Source organism: Hemitrygon akajei, chromosome 4, assembly GCF_048418815.1.
Source record: "Hemitrygon akajei chromosome 4, sHemAka1.3, whole genome shotgun sequence".
Classification (NCBI taxonomy): domain Eukaryota; kingdom Metazoa; phylum Chordata; class Chondrichthyes; order Myliobatiformes; family Dasyatidae; genus Hemitrygon; species Hemitrygon akajei.
In genome coordinates this window covers 89514259-89531863 of record NC_133127.1, presented here as the reverse complement: position 1 = coordinate 89531863, position 17605 = coordinate 89514259, and positions in this window count along the sequence as shown.

Here is a 17605-nt window from a genome sequence, read left to right as displayed (position 1 = left end):
CCCCTAGTTCTTGCCTAATGCCCTCATAATTTGCCCTTCTCCAATTTAATACTCTCCCGCAAGGTCCATACTTATCCTTAACTATAGTTATCTTAAAACTTAAGGAATTGTGATTACTGTTCTCTAACTATTCACACACTGAATGGTCAGTCACTTGGCCAGGATCATTGCCCAATATCCGGTCCAGTACAGCCCTTTCTGCTGTTGGACTATCTACATGTTGATTTAAGAAACCCTCCTAAATGCACCTAAAAATTCTGCCCCATATAAACATCTTGCAGTCAGAAGTTTATGCTAGGGTTTCTACCCATATAGACCCAGTAGACGAGCCCTCTGTTATGTTCTCCCTGAATGTAGCTGTGGTATTGTCCATGATTAGTTATGCAATGCCCCCACATATTTTACAATCTTGATAATTCTTGATCTTTCAATCAACTTCATCATGGTATTTGCAGCTCTTTGTCTGTAGTTGGAGCATATATTCTATATTCTGTTATAGTTTTTTTTCTTTTTCTGCAACCACTGTCTTCTTATGTTTAGAATAATTTGTCTAAATAGCACACAAAGCAAACTATTCACTCCTTCTTAGAACATGCGAGAACAAAAAATACCAATTACTAATAATATTCTTTCTTTGTACATGACATGCTTCTAAGGATTGTTTGCTTCCCAGCTTCACTGGGGAGCCTTGACAACACGTTAAGTTGGGGGTGTTGTGGATAATGTGGAAAGTTGTCAGTGGTTACAGCGGGACATGGATAGGATGCATAACTGGGCTGAGAAGTGGCAGATGGAGTTCAACCCAGTCAAGTGTGAGGTGGTTCATTTTGGTAGGTCAAATATGATGGCAGAATATAGTATTAATGGTAAGACTCTTGGCAGTGTGGAGGATCAGAGGGATCTTGGGGTCTGAGTCCATAGGACGCTCAAAGCAGCTGCACAGGTTGACTCTGTGGTTAAGAAGGCATATGGTTTATTGGCCTTCATCAACCACGGGATTGAGTTTAAGAGCTGGGAGGTAATGTTACAGCTATATAGGACCCTGGTCACACCCCACTTGGAGCACTGTGTTCAGTTCTGGTCACCTCACTAAGGGAAAGATGTGGAAACTATAGAAATGGTGTAGACGAGATTTACAAGGATGTTGTCTGGATTAGGGAGCATGCCTTATGAGAATAGGTTGAGTGAACTTGGTCTTTTTTCCTTGGAGAGACGGAGGATGAGAGGTGACCCAATAAAGGTGTATAAGACGATGAGAGGCGTTGATCGTGTGGATAGTAGAGGCTTTTTCCCAGGGCTGAAATGGCTGCCACAAGAGGGCATAGTTTTAAGGTGCTTAGAAGTAGGTACAGAGGCGATGTCAGGAGTAAGTTTTTTTTACACAGAGAGTGGTGAGTGTGTGCAATGGGCTGCCGGTGGTGGAGGCAGATACGATAGGGTCTTTTAAGAGACTCCTGGATAGGTACATGGAAAATAGAGGGCTATGGGTAACTCTAGGTAATTCTAAAGTAAGTACATGTTTGGCATATCATTGTGGGCCGAAGGGCCTGTATAGTGCTATAGGTTTTCTATGTTTCCATGCTTCAATGTTTCTAAGTTTGTGATGCCTTGACACTTTCTCACCTAATAAATACAGCCCTTTGGTGCATGTTTAGACAAGGGCTGTGAAGAAGTCTTGAGATGAATATTCCTGGTGAATTCCAAACAAGGCATCACTAAAAGGGTTATTGCTGAGTAAATACCCTTGAAAACACTGCCAATAACACCTTCCCTTACTTTGCAGAACACTGAGAGTAAAGTGAGTAGGCACTAATTAGATGGTTTGAATTTGCCCTACTTGTTGTGAACAGGACTTGCTGGTCAATTCTCTCTTGTGAGGTTTGTGAGGCCTCTGATAGTAATGGTCAACCATGGATATTGCATCCTAGCTGCCTAGATATACCAGCCTGGGCAGTACAATATGGAGAGCAAGCTGTTGCCCAGGTAGCAAGCTCCCCCTCTGCAAGTAACTGATGAACCCAAAGGAACGGCAAAACTGCAAACAGTCTGGCCCCAGCAGCATCGCAGGAGCCGCCAGTCAGCGTTGCACTCAATGTAGGACTGCCTCGGGAGTTTACTCACGAAGCCTTCCCCACGAGTGGGTGTAGCCACAGGCAGCGGAGGTTTAAGCTCAGAGTTTTCCTTCTCCTAGAAGAGCTGCAAACCACAGCTGACAAGCCCCATCTGTCTGAAGTGACTGGTTTTAAGGTGCCAGTAACCCGCCTTTGCCCCTTCTCCTGTCAGTAAAAATGGTTCCGCCGAGCTTAGTGGCTAAGCCACATGTGAAGGCCAGGAGCTGGACCTGCTTGTCGGAGGCACATACGATTGGGAGCATTTAATGGGTAGTGGGAGCTTGTCCCCACTACCACCCTCTCAGCACTGTAACTGCACTGGAACAGCTCAAGCAGGGGCATGGAGCATGAGTCTCCAAAGCTGCAGCTAAATACTTGTCTGCTCTGATACCTTTCACTGCATCCAATGTTCCCAGGAAGGGATTGACAGCGCTGTTAACAGTACTTCCTCGCCTAGACTTCCCATGCTCTTCAGATGCCTGAGAGTAAATGATTAGGTGTTATTTAGTTGGGTTGAGTTTGGATAGATCATTCACTCACAGTTCTGCCTGAACATGTGTTGTCTTAGCACTCACATATTGCAGTAAAAGGAAACCCCAGAACAAGGGTTCCCAACCTGGGCTCCACAGACCCTTCAGTTAATGGTAGGGGTACATGGCATAAAAAAGTTTGGGAGCCCCTGCTCTAGAAGCTTTGCTCCTCCAGTAAACTTTCATAATCACCTTATTTTAGTTAGCCGAATTACATATGTTCAAAAATCAATAATGATTCAAAATGTTAAGGAATTCAGTTATGATGCAATAGAAGTTACTCTACTGTATGAATCCTGAAACACCCTGTAGCTTACATCTTAGGTTTATGTATTTCCTTTTATGGTGTGGATTAAAAATATTCCCAGTAAGATTGAGTGCCTCATAACATAAAGAGCTGGATTAAATTTGAACTATTGGCCAGTATAGTACAGCTGAAATGCTCCTTTCAGGTACTGACTGATCTGCTGCATTTTCTAATGATCTTATTTTGGAAATAATACTATATAAAATTCTACAAAGAATTATTAGTCAGTGGTTTCCTATAAGTTCATGTTAATGACCTGGTTCACCCCAGCTACAGATGGAATTAATTTTAATATGAGTCAAGCCAAAGCTTTGGGTGGTCTCCTCGAACCACCTGTTGGAGTGAATAAATCAGGCCGGGCTGCTGAGTGACCACTTACTACAGATGTCTGGGGTGAGGTTCATTTACTGTGACAGCACTGGTCAGATGCAGGCAGTAAACAAGGAAAAATAAAATGTCTGGCTTTATTTAGAGTCGGTGACTCCACTCGTAATAAAACATTAGCCTTACATGCCTGCGAAATGCTGCTACCAGCCTTGGTTTTTGTTTGTGCTGCAAAATGCTTCAGATGCAGCTAACAAACCCAAAGAATGTCTGCTTGTTTTCCAACTCACAGCAGTATTGTTAAGGCAGCCTTTGTGCGAGGGACAGAGATGTTAAAAACTTATCACAGCTGTGTGATAATTTTATCTAACTGTAAAAGCTGCTCAAGTTACCAGTCATGCTAAATTTATTGCACTAGCAATGCGAAGACAAGCTACCTTTAAGAAAGACTTTAGAAAAAATGTTTCAAAATAAAGTCAAAGATTAGAAAGACTATATAACCTTTATTCAAAATTCATCCTTTTATGCTCTAGAAAGCTAAAGGCAATCAAGGAGGAATTTTGTAAACAAAATTGGATAAGGTAATCAAATTAGACACCTGCAAGATAGTGAGTCAGTTCTGTTCGAGAGCTGAAGCGGTGAGATTAGTTGAATTGTTCTTGTATAGGGCTAGTAGCATCTCCATGGGCTGCATGGCTTTCTTCAGTACTATACTGCTGGACAGTAGCCTAATGGTTAGCACAATGGTTTACAGTACAGGCCACCCAGGTTCAATTCCCACCGCTTGTCTGTAAGGAGCTTGTACATTCCCCCTGTGTGTTTCCTTTGGGTGGTCTGGTTTCCTCTCACAGTCCAAAGATGTACTGGTTGGTAGGTGTATAGGTCATTGTAAATTGTCCCCTGATTAGACGCCGATTAAATCGGGGAATTGCAAAGTGGTGCATCTTGAAGGGCTGGAAGGGCCTGTTCTGCACTGTATTTCAATCAGATTAAAAAACGAACCATTCTTTGATTCTGTAATTCCTTCATTGTTTAACTTTCTATCATCTACCATAAAGAGAAGTATGAATTAATTGATTAGTCAACAATTACTTTTAAATGGTAGTCTGTATCTAACAAACTTAACAACTTAATTAAATCAACAATATGTATCTTCAAAGAAAATGCCTTTGATATTATGTCTGGGCACCTATGGAAGATAAATGATTAAAAAAAACAGAGAAGCCCTTGGGATTCTTCTCCACCTTGTCTGCTAAAGCAACTTCATACCTTCTTTTAGTCCTCCTGATTTCCTTCTCAAGTATTCTCTTACATTTCTTATACTTCTCAAGCACTTCATTTGCTCCTTTCTGCCTATAAATATTTCCAGGTCACTACACACTGCAGTGTTACAGAGGTCACCGATGCTCTTTACTCAAGGAAAAGGGATTTCATTCTGTAGTACTTAAGAGTGTGAGTTTAGCTGTAGAAACTGGGTTTACTGTATGATATGACTTTACATGCTGTTGTTAACAGACACTGCTGTTTAGTGTGAGGAACTTTGCTTTCAATAAAGAATGCTCTGTTATTACCTCTATCAAGACTGAGCATCTGTACCACTCAAAGCTCAACGTTCAAAGTACATTTTATTATCAAGTACATATAAGTCACCATATACAAACCTGAGATTCATTTTCTTGTGGGCATTCTCAGCAAATCTATAGAATAGTAACTATAATGGGGTCAATGAAAGATCAATCAGAGTGCAGAAGACAACAAACTATAAATGCAAGTATAAATAAATAGCACCAAATAACCAGAAAATTAGATAATTACGGTAGATAAAGAGTCCTTAAAGTGAGACCATTGGTTGTGGGAACATCTCAATGGGTGTGCAAATAGGTGTAGCTATCCCCTTTTGTTCAAGAGCCTGATGGTTGAGGGATAGAAATTCTCCTTGAACCTGTGAGTCCTGAAGCTCTTGTACCTTCTACCTGATGGCAGCAATGAGAAGAGGGCATGACCTGAGTGGTGGGGATCTCTGATGATGGATGCCGGTTTCCTACAACACTCTAATATAAATCCGCAAATACTGCATTGTCATTGTTTGAGATGCTGCTGCCTGTGAGGGAAATAGGAGTCAGTGATTGAATGAAACTATAAAATGGGTATTCAGTGTCAAAGGATTAATGCAGGGGCTAGCAGGGAATAAACATGTACGGTATGTAGGAAAGCTCAAGAAATACCAACGAAGAGTCACCAGGTGCGGGAGGAACTCAGCAGGTCAGGCAGCGTCAATGGAAAAGAATAAACAGTCAACAATTTGGGCCAAGACACCATCAGGATTGGAAAAGAAGGGGAGAAGAAGATGGATTAATGAGTATAAACTGGTAGGTGTAGCATGTGCACTGCTTGTCGGGATCAGTAGGGAGAGACAACTGGAGAAGGGAGTCATGGAGAAAGTGATTCCTGTGGAAAGCACAGAGACACTGGTGCCAAGCTGTATCAGTGCTTGCCCTTCCCTTGGACTACACCAGGGACGTGGAGAGGGGGAACCTGCTGCGTGGGCAACAGCCAGTTCTTCAAATCTTCCCGGCCAGGCTTGCGCCCCGGAGAGGACACAGTCCACTAGAGGCTGCCTACTACTGGGGAAGGAGACAGATTACTGGAACATAGTGATGAATGGAAGTAGGAAATGCTTTTGCTGCTTGTCAGTTTAGAGAATTGGACATGTGCTACATAAGGCTGTGTGCTTAGCCCCCTTCTTCACTCACTTTATACTATGACTGCAAGGCTAAGTAAGGCTCAAATACCATATTTAAGTTTCTGTTTAAATATTGGCCACTGTTGTTGGCCAAATCAAAGGTGGTGATAAATCAGCATATAGGAGGGAAGTTGAAAATCTAACAGCCTGGTACCACAATTGCAATCTCTCACTGAATATTAGCAAAACCAAAGAGCTACTTATTGACAACAGGAGGAGGAAACCAGAGGTCCATGAGCCAGTCCTCATCAGGAGATCGGAGGTGGAGAGGGTCAGCAACTTTAAATTCCTTGGTGTTATCATTTTAAGGATCTGTCCTGGGTCCAGCATGTAAGTGCCACTACATAGAAGGCACAGCAACATTGCTACTTTCTTAGAAGTTTGTGACCATTCGGCATGTCATCTAAAACTTCAGCAAACTACATAGGTGTGCATTGGAGAGTATACTGACTGGTTGCCTTATGGCCTGGTATGGAAACGCCAGTGCCCTTGAATAGAAAAGCCAACAAATGTTCTGGATACAGCCCAGTCTATCATGGGTAAAACCCTCCCTACCAATGAGCACATCTCCAAGGAGCATTGTCATAGGAAAGCAGCATCCATTATTAAGGATCTGTTGTAATCAGGAAGGAGGTACAGGAGCCTTAGATCTCACACCACCAGGTTTAGGAACAGCTGCTAACCTTCAGCCATCAGGCTGCTGAACCAAAATGAATAACTTTACTCACCCCAACAGTGAACCAATTCCACAACCCATAGACTCACTTTCATGGACTTTACAACTCATATTCTCATTATTACTTGTTTATATATCAATATTTCTCAATTTATTACTTACTTACCTATTATTATTTTTTTTGATTTTTTTGTATTTGTCCAATTTGTTGATTTTTGCATATTGTTTGTTCATCTTTGTGTGTAGTTTTCATTGATCCCATTGTGTTTCTTTGTACTAACTATGAATGCCCACAAATATGAATTTCAGGGGAGTATATGATGACATATATGTACATTGATAATGAATTTACTTTGGACTTTGAATATGTTGGTGAGTCTACTTTCATTACGCCTTTAAACTCAGCGTGCATCTTTAAGGTCTGGGGTGCAAAATCTTCCACAAAGCGAATGATTGTATTTTGGAAAGAAAAAGTACCTCTGCGACGTGCCTCCATAATCAGACGGTGTTTTACCTGGTATTGATGAAAGCACAAAATTACCGGTCGCGGGCGGGAGCCCAGAATTCCGGGGGGAACGTAGACCCTGTGTGCCCTTTCGAGCTCAGGCGGGTTCGGAAGCAAGTCTTTCCCGAATATCTCACAGAGAAACTCGGCGAAAAACTTCACGGTTGATCCCTGTTCGGTGGCCTCTGGCAACCCAAGAATTCGGAGGTTACAGCGTCTGCTGCGATTTTTGAGATCCACCATTTTGGAAAGGAGTTTGTTAGAATTTTCCTCTAGGCTGGAACAGAGAGTCTCCAAGTATCGAACACGACTTTCTAAATCTTCAGAAGTCGAATCGATGCGAGATAAGTGTTCAGCATGTTCGTCCACTCTGTCATTGATCCGATCCAGTTTGGCTTCCAGCTGTTTGAAAACGGTTCTAAATTCCTTTAAAATTTCATCTCGGAGCTGTTCGAGCGCAGCGCGGGTCTCAGCCGAGAGAGCCGGAGCTTCCTTTCTCCCGGATTTAGAACTCTTGCTAGACATTGTAAGTTAGATGTGTTCACAGGCAAGTAAAAGAAACCGAAAAAGTTCCTAACTAAGGTTTAAAAAAATGGAGACATTTAGTGCAAAGATAGCGACAATAACGGAACAAAAGTTCGGAGCAGCTAAGCAATCGCCATCTTGCCGGAAGTCCGTTGGTGAGTCTACTATATGCTTGATCTATGGACAAGGTCTCTTTTGAGGACACAGTCAAATTTTTGAAGGGGCAGTTCAATCAAAAATTTCTGGAAGTTATTGAGAAAAATCAAGTGAAGCAGGTTTAAATGATGGATCCAACAGCGAATGGGTGAACAAGGCTGCAGCTGTCGTGAGAAATAACCAGCCTTTAAAATCATATTGCTAGTTTCCATGGAAAAGGGTGCATTGTAGAAAGGTACACATCTTTCCTAAAGATTATAGTCAACAGTTAAAGCAGTCCCAGTGTATTACAGGGAGACAAGTCTACAGAATAGATTCAAACATATGCTGAAGTCTAAGAATGCAAAAGTAGAAGTGGGAATATGTAATGGCTTTTTTAATACTTCTGAAGAGAACAATTGTTGTATTGCTTGAGGGAGTGACTTCAAATTGCTATCGATATCAGTGTGTCAATCTGTAATGGGAAAACGATGACAATGTGAATTATTTCAACAACCTTCAGCCAGTTATGCTGTGTACCAGCTTTAGATCTCTAGAATTTCTTTCCATTATCGACTATATCCACTATGGACTACATTCTTATTGATGGTTTAGGTCCAAGAAAGGGCCCAGCAGCATCTTAGTAATTGACTGTATAACTGGAATTCCCCTGGGAAGAGAGCAAGGTAACTTTGATGTTGAAGGCAGTGGTTTAGTAAATGAGCATGGGTGGTTGAAAAATTTATTTGGAAAACAGAGAGGCAGTGAGTCTGCAAAAAAAAAAAGAAATTTGTCATTTGTTGCTGTGTGTTTCTTAATTTCAGGAACCTTTGAAATCAAAATAACAAACTTAGGGTACACATGACTCATTCAAAATACATTTATTATCAACTCCAATGCTGACAGCTGATCCATCTACCTCAACAATAAATGGATGGGATGGTCTGGATGTCCCAGCACTGGGGCAGTGGTGAAGTGTCGTTTTGGTTCTGAGAATGTTTGGTCTGCTTCACTTATCCATAGAAATCCTGCAGAGGTCTCCTTCATGAGTGCATTTATGGGGGCCTCATTGGAACTGAAGGTTCTGATGAAGTGGTAATAAGTGTTTGCAAAACCCGTTAGCACCTCACCTGCTTGATTGGAGACGGTTTGGGCCACTTCTGTAACTGCCTGAAGTTTACACAGGTCTGTTTGAAGACTGGAAGGGCGAGGATGTAGCCTAAGAATGACACCTACGCTTCATGGAACTCACACTTCTCTGGCTTGGCATAAAGTTTGCTCTTGAGGAACCGTCCGAAAACTCTCTGGACATATTGGATGTGTCCGTGGCAAGAGTGGCGATAAATAAGAATGTTGTCCAAATACACAAAAATGAACTGGCTCAACGTGTCCTGGAGCACATCATTCACCAGGGCCTGAAAAACAGCAAAGGCATCGGTCAGACCAAAGAGGACCACAAGGTACTCATAGCGGCCAGTTCTGTCTTCCACTCATCCTTTTCTCAGATACAAACCAGGTTGTAAGTATTGCACACATCTATCTTAGAGAACATGATTGCTCTTTGGAGATGTTCAGCACCAAACAGAGGAAGAGGATAGCAGTTCTATACTGTAATGTTGTTGAAGGGCTGATAATCAACTCAGGGACAGAGCTTGCCATTCTTCTTGCTCACAAAAAAAGTAGCCCACCCTGCTGGCAAGTTTGATGAATGGATAAATCCTAAGGCTAATGCCTCCTCAAAGTACTCTTCCAGATGAGAGAGGGAAAAGAGCCAGCCCTGGGGAGGCCTAGCGCTGGGTAAGAGGTTAACGGCACAAACGTGTGGCCAGTGTGGAGGCAGGGACACAGCTTTCTTCTTACTGAAGACCTCAATAAGGTCAGCATATTCAGCCAGAACACCAGACAGTTCTGCACTAGCAAATGTTACAGGAAGGGATACCCTGACAGGGGCATGAGCTGGATGCAAGCAGGCAGACAGGCATGCTGGTCTCCACTCTTGGAATGCCATTCGGGACCAGTTGATCTGCCGGTTGCGTCGAAATGTCTAGGGAAAGCCAAGCACTAGCTGCAGTTCAAGCAAATTAACAAGATAGAAAGAGCACACACAAAATGCTGGTGGAACACAGCAGGCCAGGCAGCATCTATAAGGAGAAGCACTGTCGACGTTTCGGGCTGAGACCCTTCGTCAGGCCTTTCAGTTAGTCCATGGGTTGGAGACCCCTTCGACAAGGGAGCTGGGAGCATTAGGGCATTAGGGAAGATGTTTTCAGGGAGAACCAACCTGTCAGATTCCCCCTCCTACTGACAGGTATTCTCTTTTACTGGGTGCTTGGGACATGATGGTTTCCTAGGTCGTCACAGTAACAGCAGGAACTTGTTCTCCTGTGCCGATCTCATTACTCCTGAGATGCGCGCATGTTCCCCCTCATAGGTTCCTCCATGGACTGTGTACTGGGTCATTCAGAAAGGTGTGAAGACATAAGGTAGAAGGAGGTGAGTTATGCAGCTCTTGTTACATGCACATGCAGGTGAACTCTTTGAGTGATTATGCAGAAAGTTTGAAGTTAATAACTCATCTCCTTCTACCCTGGGCCACGAAGTTATCAATCACCCATCTGCGGACACTCCCTGGAGGTCCAAGATCCGTGTGCTCCACGACCGCTGGACTAAGTGTGTAAATGTAGGAGGGGACTATGTTGAAAAATAAATGTGCTAGGTTTTCTAAAATTGACTCCTTCTACCTTAGGCCACGAACATATCAATCACTCCTCGTATGTCAAGATGCTGTTTATTGACTACAGCTCAGCGTTTAACACAATCATTCCTACAGTTCTGCTCAAAAAAGCTCCAAAACCTGGGCCTCTGTATCTCCCTCTGCAGCTGGATCCTCAACTTCCTAACCAGAAAACCACAGTCTGTGTGGATTGGAAATAACACCTCCACCTTGCTGACAATCAACACTGGCGCACCTCAGGGATGCGTGCTTAGCCCACTGCTCTACTCTCTCTACACCCATGACTGTGTGGCTTGGCTTAGATCAAAAGGTATCTATAAATTTGCTGATGACACAACTATTGTTGGCAGAATTTCAGATGGTGACAAAGGGGTGTACAGAACAAGATATATCAGCCAGTTGAGTGATGTCACAGCAACAACCTTGCACTCAATGTCAGTAAGACCAAAGAATTGATTGTAGACTTTAGAAAGGTTAAGATGAGGGAACATACACCAGTCCTGATAGAGGGATCAGAAGTGGAAAGATTGAACAAGTTCAAGTTCCTGGGTGTCAGTATGTCTGAGAATCTATTCTGGGCCCAACATATTGATACAGTTACAAAGAAGGCACAGCAGTGGTTCTACTTCATTAGGAGTTTGAGGACATTTGGAATGTCACCAAAGACACTCACAAATTTCTATAGATGGACGACAGAGAGCATTTAAACTACACCGTCTGGTGTGGGGGAGGGGGCTACTGGACAGATCAAAATAAGCTGCAGACAGTTGTAACCTTAGTCAGCTCCATCATGGGCACTGGCTTCCATAGTATCCAGGACATCTTCAAGGAGCAACGCCTCAAGAAAGCTGCATCTATCGTTAAAGAATCCATCACCCTGGACATGCCCTGTTCTCATTGCTACCACATGAGTATTATCACCGGCATGTGATGTGAAATTTGTTAACTTAGCAGCAGCAGTTCAATGCAATACATAATATAGAAGAGAAAAAAAATAATAGTAATAAATAAGATGCATTCAATATCAATGATAAAGCACCTAACCTTCGGCAGCACTGCATCCAGGTCCTCAGGTGTGTTTTAGCCGGACCTTCTTGGACATCTGCTTCCACTGTTTTCGATGAGTTTCATCAGAGGACTTCCCACTCCACTGAGGATGGATCATATCTTTCCTCCAACCCACCTCCTCCAGCAAGGTATCCAGTGCAGTGTGAAACATTCTTTGGAAACTTCCTCCCCTGCAGCAAGCATCGCTCTCATAGTTTGCATTTCAAATGGCTTTAGAGGATGAGCTTATATCTTTCTGGGCATTTTGGTGTGGTCTGCAACAATCAATGCCTGGTGGGTACGCAGCAACACTAAGGCATTCTGTTTTCTTGGGAGAGGTCCATATTTATCCCTGCGGAGATAAGGTAACTCTCATAAGTAAAATTCATGTGAACAGTTCCCAACAGCGAATTAGGAGCCTGAAATTCCATTGCCAGAAATGCAGTTACTGTCAAAAGTCTGCCATAATTTAAAGCAATTTGCAGAAGCAAATAATTTGACTGTACTTTTTCCAGCATTAGTATGATTAACATACTGCAAATTTTCCAAGAAACTGAAAACATTGCCTTCCTATTACTAAACTGAAAAGACAAATTCCTAAGGGGTGAAACAGATATATGAAATTCTTGAGACTTTCCATTAATTCAATAAGATGTATCATTTTCAGCTTTTACTATTTGAAATGTTGAAGAAAATGTAAAAAAAATAATTTCTTCAAGTCATAATTATCCTAAAGGCTTCAGGATTGCTGTGGTTATTGCACATCAGTGCTACAGTGTCAACTGTAAATTATCATGCAAAAGAAAAATTAAGCTCTTTTATTTCTTTCTTTCCCATATCGAGAGCCATGAGCGTTCGCCCAAGCAGAAAATCAATTAACTTGGACTGTTTTTTTCTTCAGATGTTGTCCAAGATTGAATGCAAATTGGATGGCCACTTTCATATAGTACTTCTTGGGCCACCCCTTGAGGTTAAGTTTCTGTGATGAAATGTGTTGTTTTGCAACAGCAGCACAGTGCAATACATAAAGATAACATTACTATAAGTTACAAATAAGAAATGATACAAAAAATACTGTAAATACTGCAAAAGGAGATTCTTCATTGTAGGGAGGTGGGACGGAGAGAGGACATATTTGGTGGAGATTTTCAATTTGAGGAGATTCGGTATGGCACCAAAGACTCTAGTAAATTTTTGCAGATGTACTGTTGAAACTTGCATGGGCATTCAGACCAGTTGCACCTTTGCCTAGTATGGAAGCTCTAATGTACAGGATTAAAAAGCTGCAGAAGATTATAAACTCAGCCAGCTACATCATGGATAATAGCCTCCCCACCAGTGAGGACATCTCAAAAGGCAATGCCTCAAGAAGGCATCGTGCAGCATTAAGGATCCTCATTAAGAATCCAATAAAAAGATTTAATAAATAAGAGCAAATGGATTGCAAGGGACAAAATTGGTCCTCTGGAAGATCAGAATGGCAATCCATGCATGGAACCAAAAGAGTTGGGGAAGGTCTTAAATGAATTTTTTTGTGTCTGTATTTACTCAGGAAGACAGACACAGAGTCTATGGAAGCGAGGCAAAGTGGCATTAACTTCATGGACCCTGTGCAGATTACAGAGGAGGAGGTGTTTGCTATCTTGAGGCAAATTAGGGTGGATAAATCCCCAGGGCTTGACCAGGTGTTCCCTCAGACCCTGTGGGAAGCAAGTGCAGAAACTGCCAGGGCCCTAGCAGATATATTTAGATCATCCTTAGCAACAGGTGAGGTACCGGAGGATGGAAAGTTAGCCAATGTTGTTCCGATTCTCAAAAAAAGCCCTAAAAATAAACCAGAAAATTAGAGGCCGGTGAGCCTGACATCAGTAGTGGGGAAGTTATTGGAAGGTATTCTGAGGAACTGGATATATGAATATTTAGATAGATATGGACTGGTTAGGGATGGTCAGCATGTCTTCGTGCGTGGTAGGATGTGTCTAACCAAGCTTAGAGTTTTTTGAGGAATTTATCAGCAAGGCAGTGGATGTTACCTACATGGACTTTAGCAAGGCATTTGCTAAAGTCTCCCATGGGAGGTTGGTCATATATCATATATCAAAGTACTGGAGATAAGACTTTGCTGAGGCCTAATTTGGAGTATTGTGTGCAATTTTGGTCACCTACCTAAAGGAAAGATATAAATACAGTTCAAAGCGTACAGAGAAAATTTACAAGGATGTTGCTGGACTGGTGGGACCTGAGTTATAAGAAAAGATTGAATAGGTTATGATTTTATTCCTTAGAACGTAGAAATTGAGGGGAGATTTGATAGAGGCTTACAAAATTACGAGAGGTATAAATAGGGTAAATACAAGCAGGCTTTTTCCACTGAGATCGGTTGGAACTACAACTAGAGGTCATAGGTTAAGGGTGAAAGGTGAGAAGTTTAAAGGGAACATGAGGAGAAACGTCTTCACTCAGGGGGTCATGAGAATGGGGAATGAGTTGCCAGTACAAGTAGTGCATGTAAACTCAATTTCAACCTTTAAGAGAAGTTTTCGATAGCTACATAGATGGTAGGCTTATGGAGGGCTATGGTCCCGGTGCTAGCTGATGGGAGTTTAAATGGTTCAGCATGGACTAGCTGGGCCGAAAGACCTATTTCTGTGCTGTGTTTTTCTATGACTGTATGATTCTATGACTTGCAAATCTGTTGAGCTCATCTACTGTATCTGGTGCTTGCAGAGTGGCCTCCTCTATATTGGTGAGAAGACCGCTTTGTCAAGCACCTCAACTTCATCCAAAAAGAGCAGAATTCCTCAGTGGCCAACCATTTCAACTCCTCCTTCATTTCTGTTCCAGCACGTCAGTCCATGGCCACAATGAGGCCACTTTCGGGCTGGAGGAGCATCACCTTATATTCTATCTAGTAACCTCCAAACTGATGGCATGAACATTAATTTCTCAAACTTCCAGTAATCTTTCCCCTTTCTCCTTTCCTCTTCATCATTTCCCCACTCTGACCTCTCTCCTCTTCTCTTCACCTGCTCATCACCTCCCCTTGGTGTCTCTCCTCCTTCCCATGGTCCACTCTCCTCTCTTATCAGATTCCTTCTTCTCCAGCCCTTCGCCTTTTCCATTTATCACTTCCCAGCTTCTTACTTCATCACTCTTCCCAACCCACCCGGATTCATCTGTCACCTTCTAGCTTGTCCTCTCTGTGCCCCCCCCCCCCTCCACCACCACCTTCTTATTCTGGCTTCTTCCCCCTTCCTTTCCAGTCCTGATGAAAGGTCTCAGCCTGAAAGGTTGATGGTTTATTCATTTCCACAGATGCTGCCTGACCTGCTGAGTTCCTCCAACATTTTGTGTGTGTTGTACTGGATTTCCAGCATCTACAGAATCTCTTGTGTTAATGATTTGCTACTCCAGAGCAAAATCTCCTTGAAGTATGCCGACCTTGAAGAAGTTTAAATCTTCTCTTTGACCGGAGTTTAGTGAGACCCTCTCTCACTGCTCCCCCCCCACCCCCGGTGATTCCTGCTGTCCTCTGACTCTTTAACCATGAACTCACCTAGACTCACTACCGCAGCCACATATCCTTCCTGGAAGCTTGTCTTCACTGCCATCTTGTTCCACAGGGCTTCCAGTTCTCAGGCCTCTTGATCTGAGCCCACTGAGAATCCCAGGTACCCATGTTTGATTGACCACTTCTCCCTCGTATGCTACGTGCCACCCTCCCCACCATGCAGAGATACCAGTGGGCTCTATCTCAGTTTCTGCCGCTGCTCCAGGCCTCTCTCCTATGCCTGCCATGGACCTCTCTGACAAGTTATCCTCCACTGGATTCACATCTTCATCTGCCAGTTCCTCTCCTTCCTCATGTTAGGAAGGATCAGAAGATCACTCGTCTCCAGACTGTGGCATCTGCCATTTCCTGCTTGTACATCGACTTTATTGAATGACTCCGGTCCACAGATCCTGCCATCTCCAGCTCCTGTTCCGATGGCCCTGGATGCCTCCCCTGGGCTCCCTTTCCCCCAGAGCTACTTCCCAACTTTAGGTCTCTCAGGCTTCCCCATCACCTCTTGGGTCCTTGGAGCCAACTTCTTCCTCCCAATCTATCTTCCCCTCTACTCTGATGCCACAAACTCTCTTCACTGCTCTGACACCAGCTCTGATCCCTGCTGTGTCTTCACCATTCCTTCTGACCCTGTCTTTGAGGCAGGACATACTTTCCTCAGCAAGGGTCTTACCTTTGTTCACCTTCTCCTGCGTCTCAGTGAATTCTGTACCTGCCACGAGGCCGAGCAATTCTTCCGTCACCTCTATCTCCATGCATGCTTCTTTGGCAAAAATTCCTCACCCCACACAATGACCGTTTCTCCCATCTCCAACACAACTCCTCTACGTGGACACCCACTCTGGTTCTCTGCCTGCTCTGGATCGATTCATCTCTGATTGCCGATGATCATCAAACGGATCGATTTCAGCACTCCTATCTCCTCCTTGAACCTTAGCTCCTCTGAACACACTGCCCTCCACTCTCTCCACATCAATCCCGACCCCACCATCAAACCTGTAGACAAAGGAGATGCTGTTGTATTGTGGCGGACTGACCCCTGCCTTGCTGAGGCCAGGTGACAACTCTCAGACACCTCCTCCTACTCATCCCTTGAAATGGACCCCATTCAGGACCATAAGAAAATTGCCTCTGACACCATCACCATCCTCATCAACTATGGAGATCTCCCATCCACTACTACTATAGTACACTTACCCTGCATTGCTCATTTCTACCTCCTCCCCAAGATCCACAGACCTAAACACCAGGTAGGCCCATTGCTTCTCTCTGTTCCTGCCCCACTGAACTTATGTTTGCGTACTTTGACTCTATCCCCTTTGGTTCAGTCCCTTCCCACCTTAATCTGCACCACTTCTTATGCTCTCCATCTCCTCAACATCTTTCAGTTCCTTGACCCTGATCACCTCATTTTCGCCATGAATTTCCAGTCCCTATACACTTCTATCCCCAAATGAAGAAGGCACTAAAGCTCTCTGCTTCTTTCTTGACAACTGGCCCAATGGGTTCCCCTCCACCACAAGTGTTCTCCGTCTGACAGAACTAGACATCACCCTCAACAATTTCTCTTTTGGCTCCTCCCACTTTCTCCATCTCCCAGTGTAGTATGAGCACCTGTATTGTCCCAGCTCTGTCTGCCTTTTCATTGCAATGTAGAACAGTTCAAGTTCCAAACCTTCCCTGGTATTGCTTCCCAACTCCTGTGTTACACTGATGACTGCATTGGCGATGCTTCATGCACCCATGCTGAGCTCATCATTTTCACCAACTTTGTCCCCAACTTTCACCCCGCCCTTAAATTCACGTTCCATTTCTGACACCTCTCTCCCCTTTCTTAATTGCTTTCTCCATCACTGGAGACAACCTGCCTGCCATTATCTTTTATAAATCCACTGATTCCCACAGCTACCTCTTCCCACCCTTCCCCCTGTAAAAATGCCATTAACTTTTTTCAGATCCCTTGTCTCCACTGCATCTGTTCCCACAATGAGGCTTTTCTTTCTAGGACATCACAGATGTCCTCCTTCTCCAATGAACACAGTTTACACACCTTCACCATTGATGCTGCCCTCACCCTCATCTCCTGCATTTTCTCAATAGGATCCTACCACTAAACACATCTGTACCCCCCACCCACCCCCCAACTCTCCATCTTCCACAGGAACCATTCCCTTCATGATTCCCTTGTTCATTCATCCCCTCCCCACTAATCTCCCTCCCAGTACTTAACCCTGCAAGTGGCAGAAGTGTTGCACCTGCCCATTCACTTCCTCACTCACCTCCATTCAGGGCAACAAGCAGTCCTTCCAGGTGAGGCAAATCTTGACCTGCAAATCTGTTGGGGTCATCGACTGTATCAGTGCTCCTTCCTCTACATTTGTGAGACCTGGCTTAGGTTGGAGA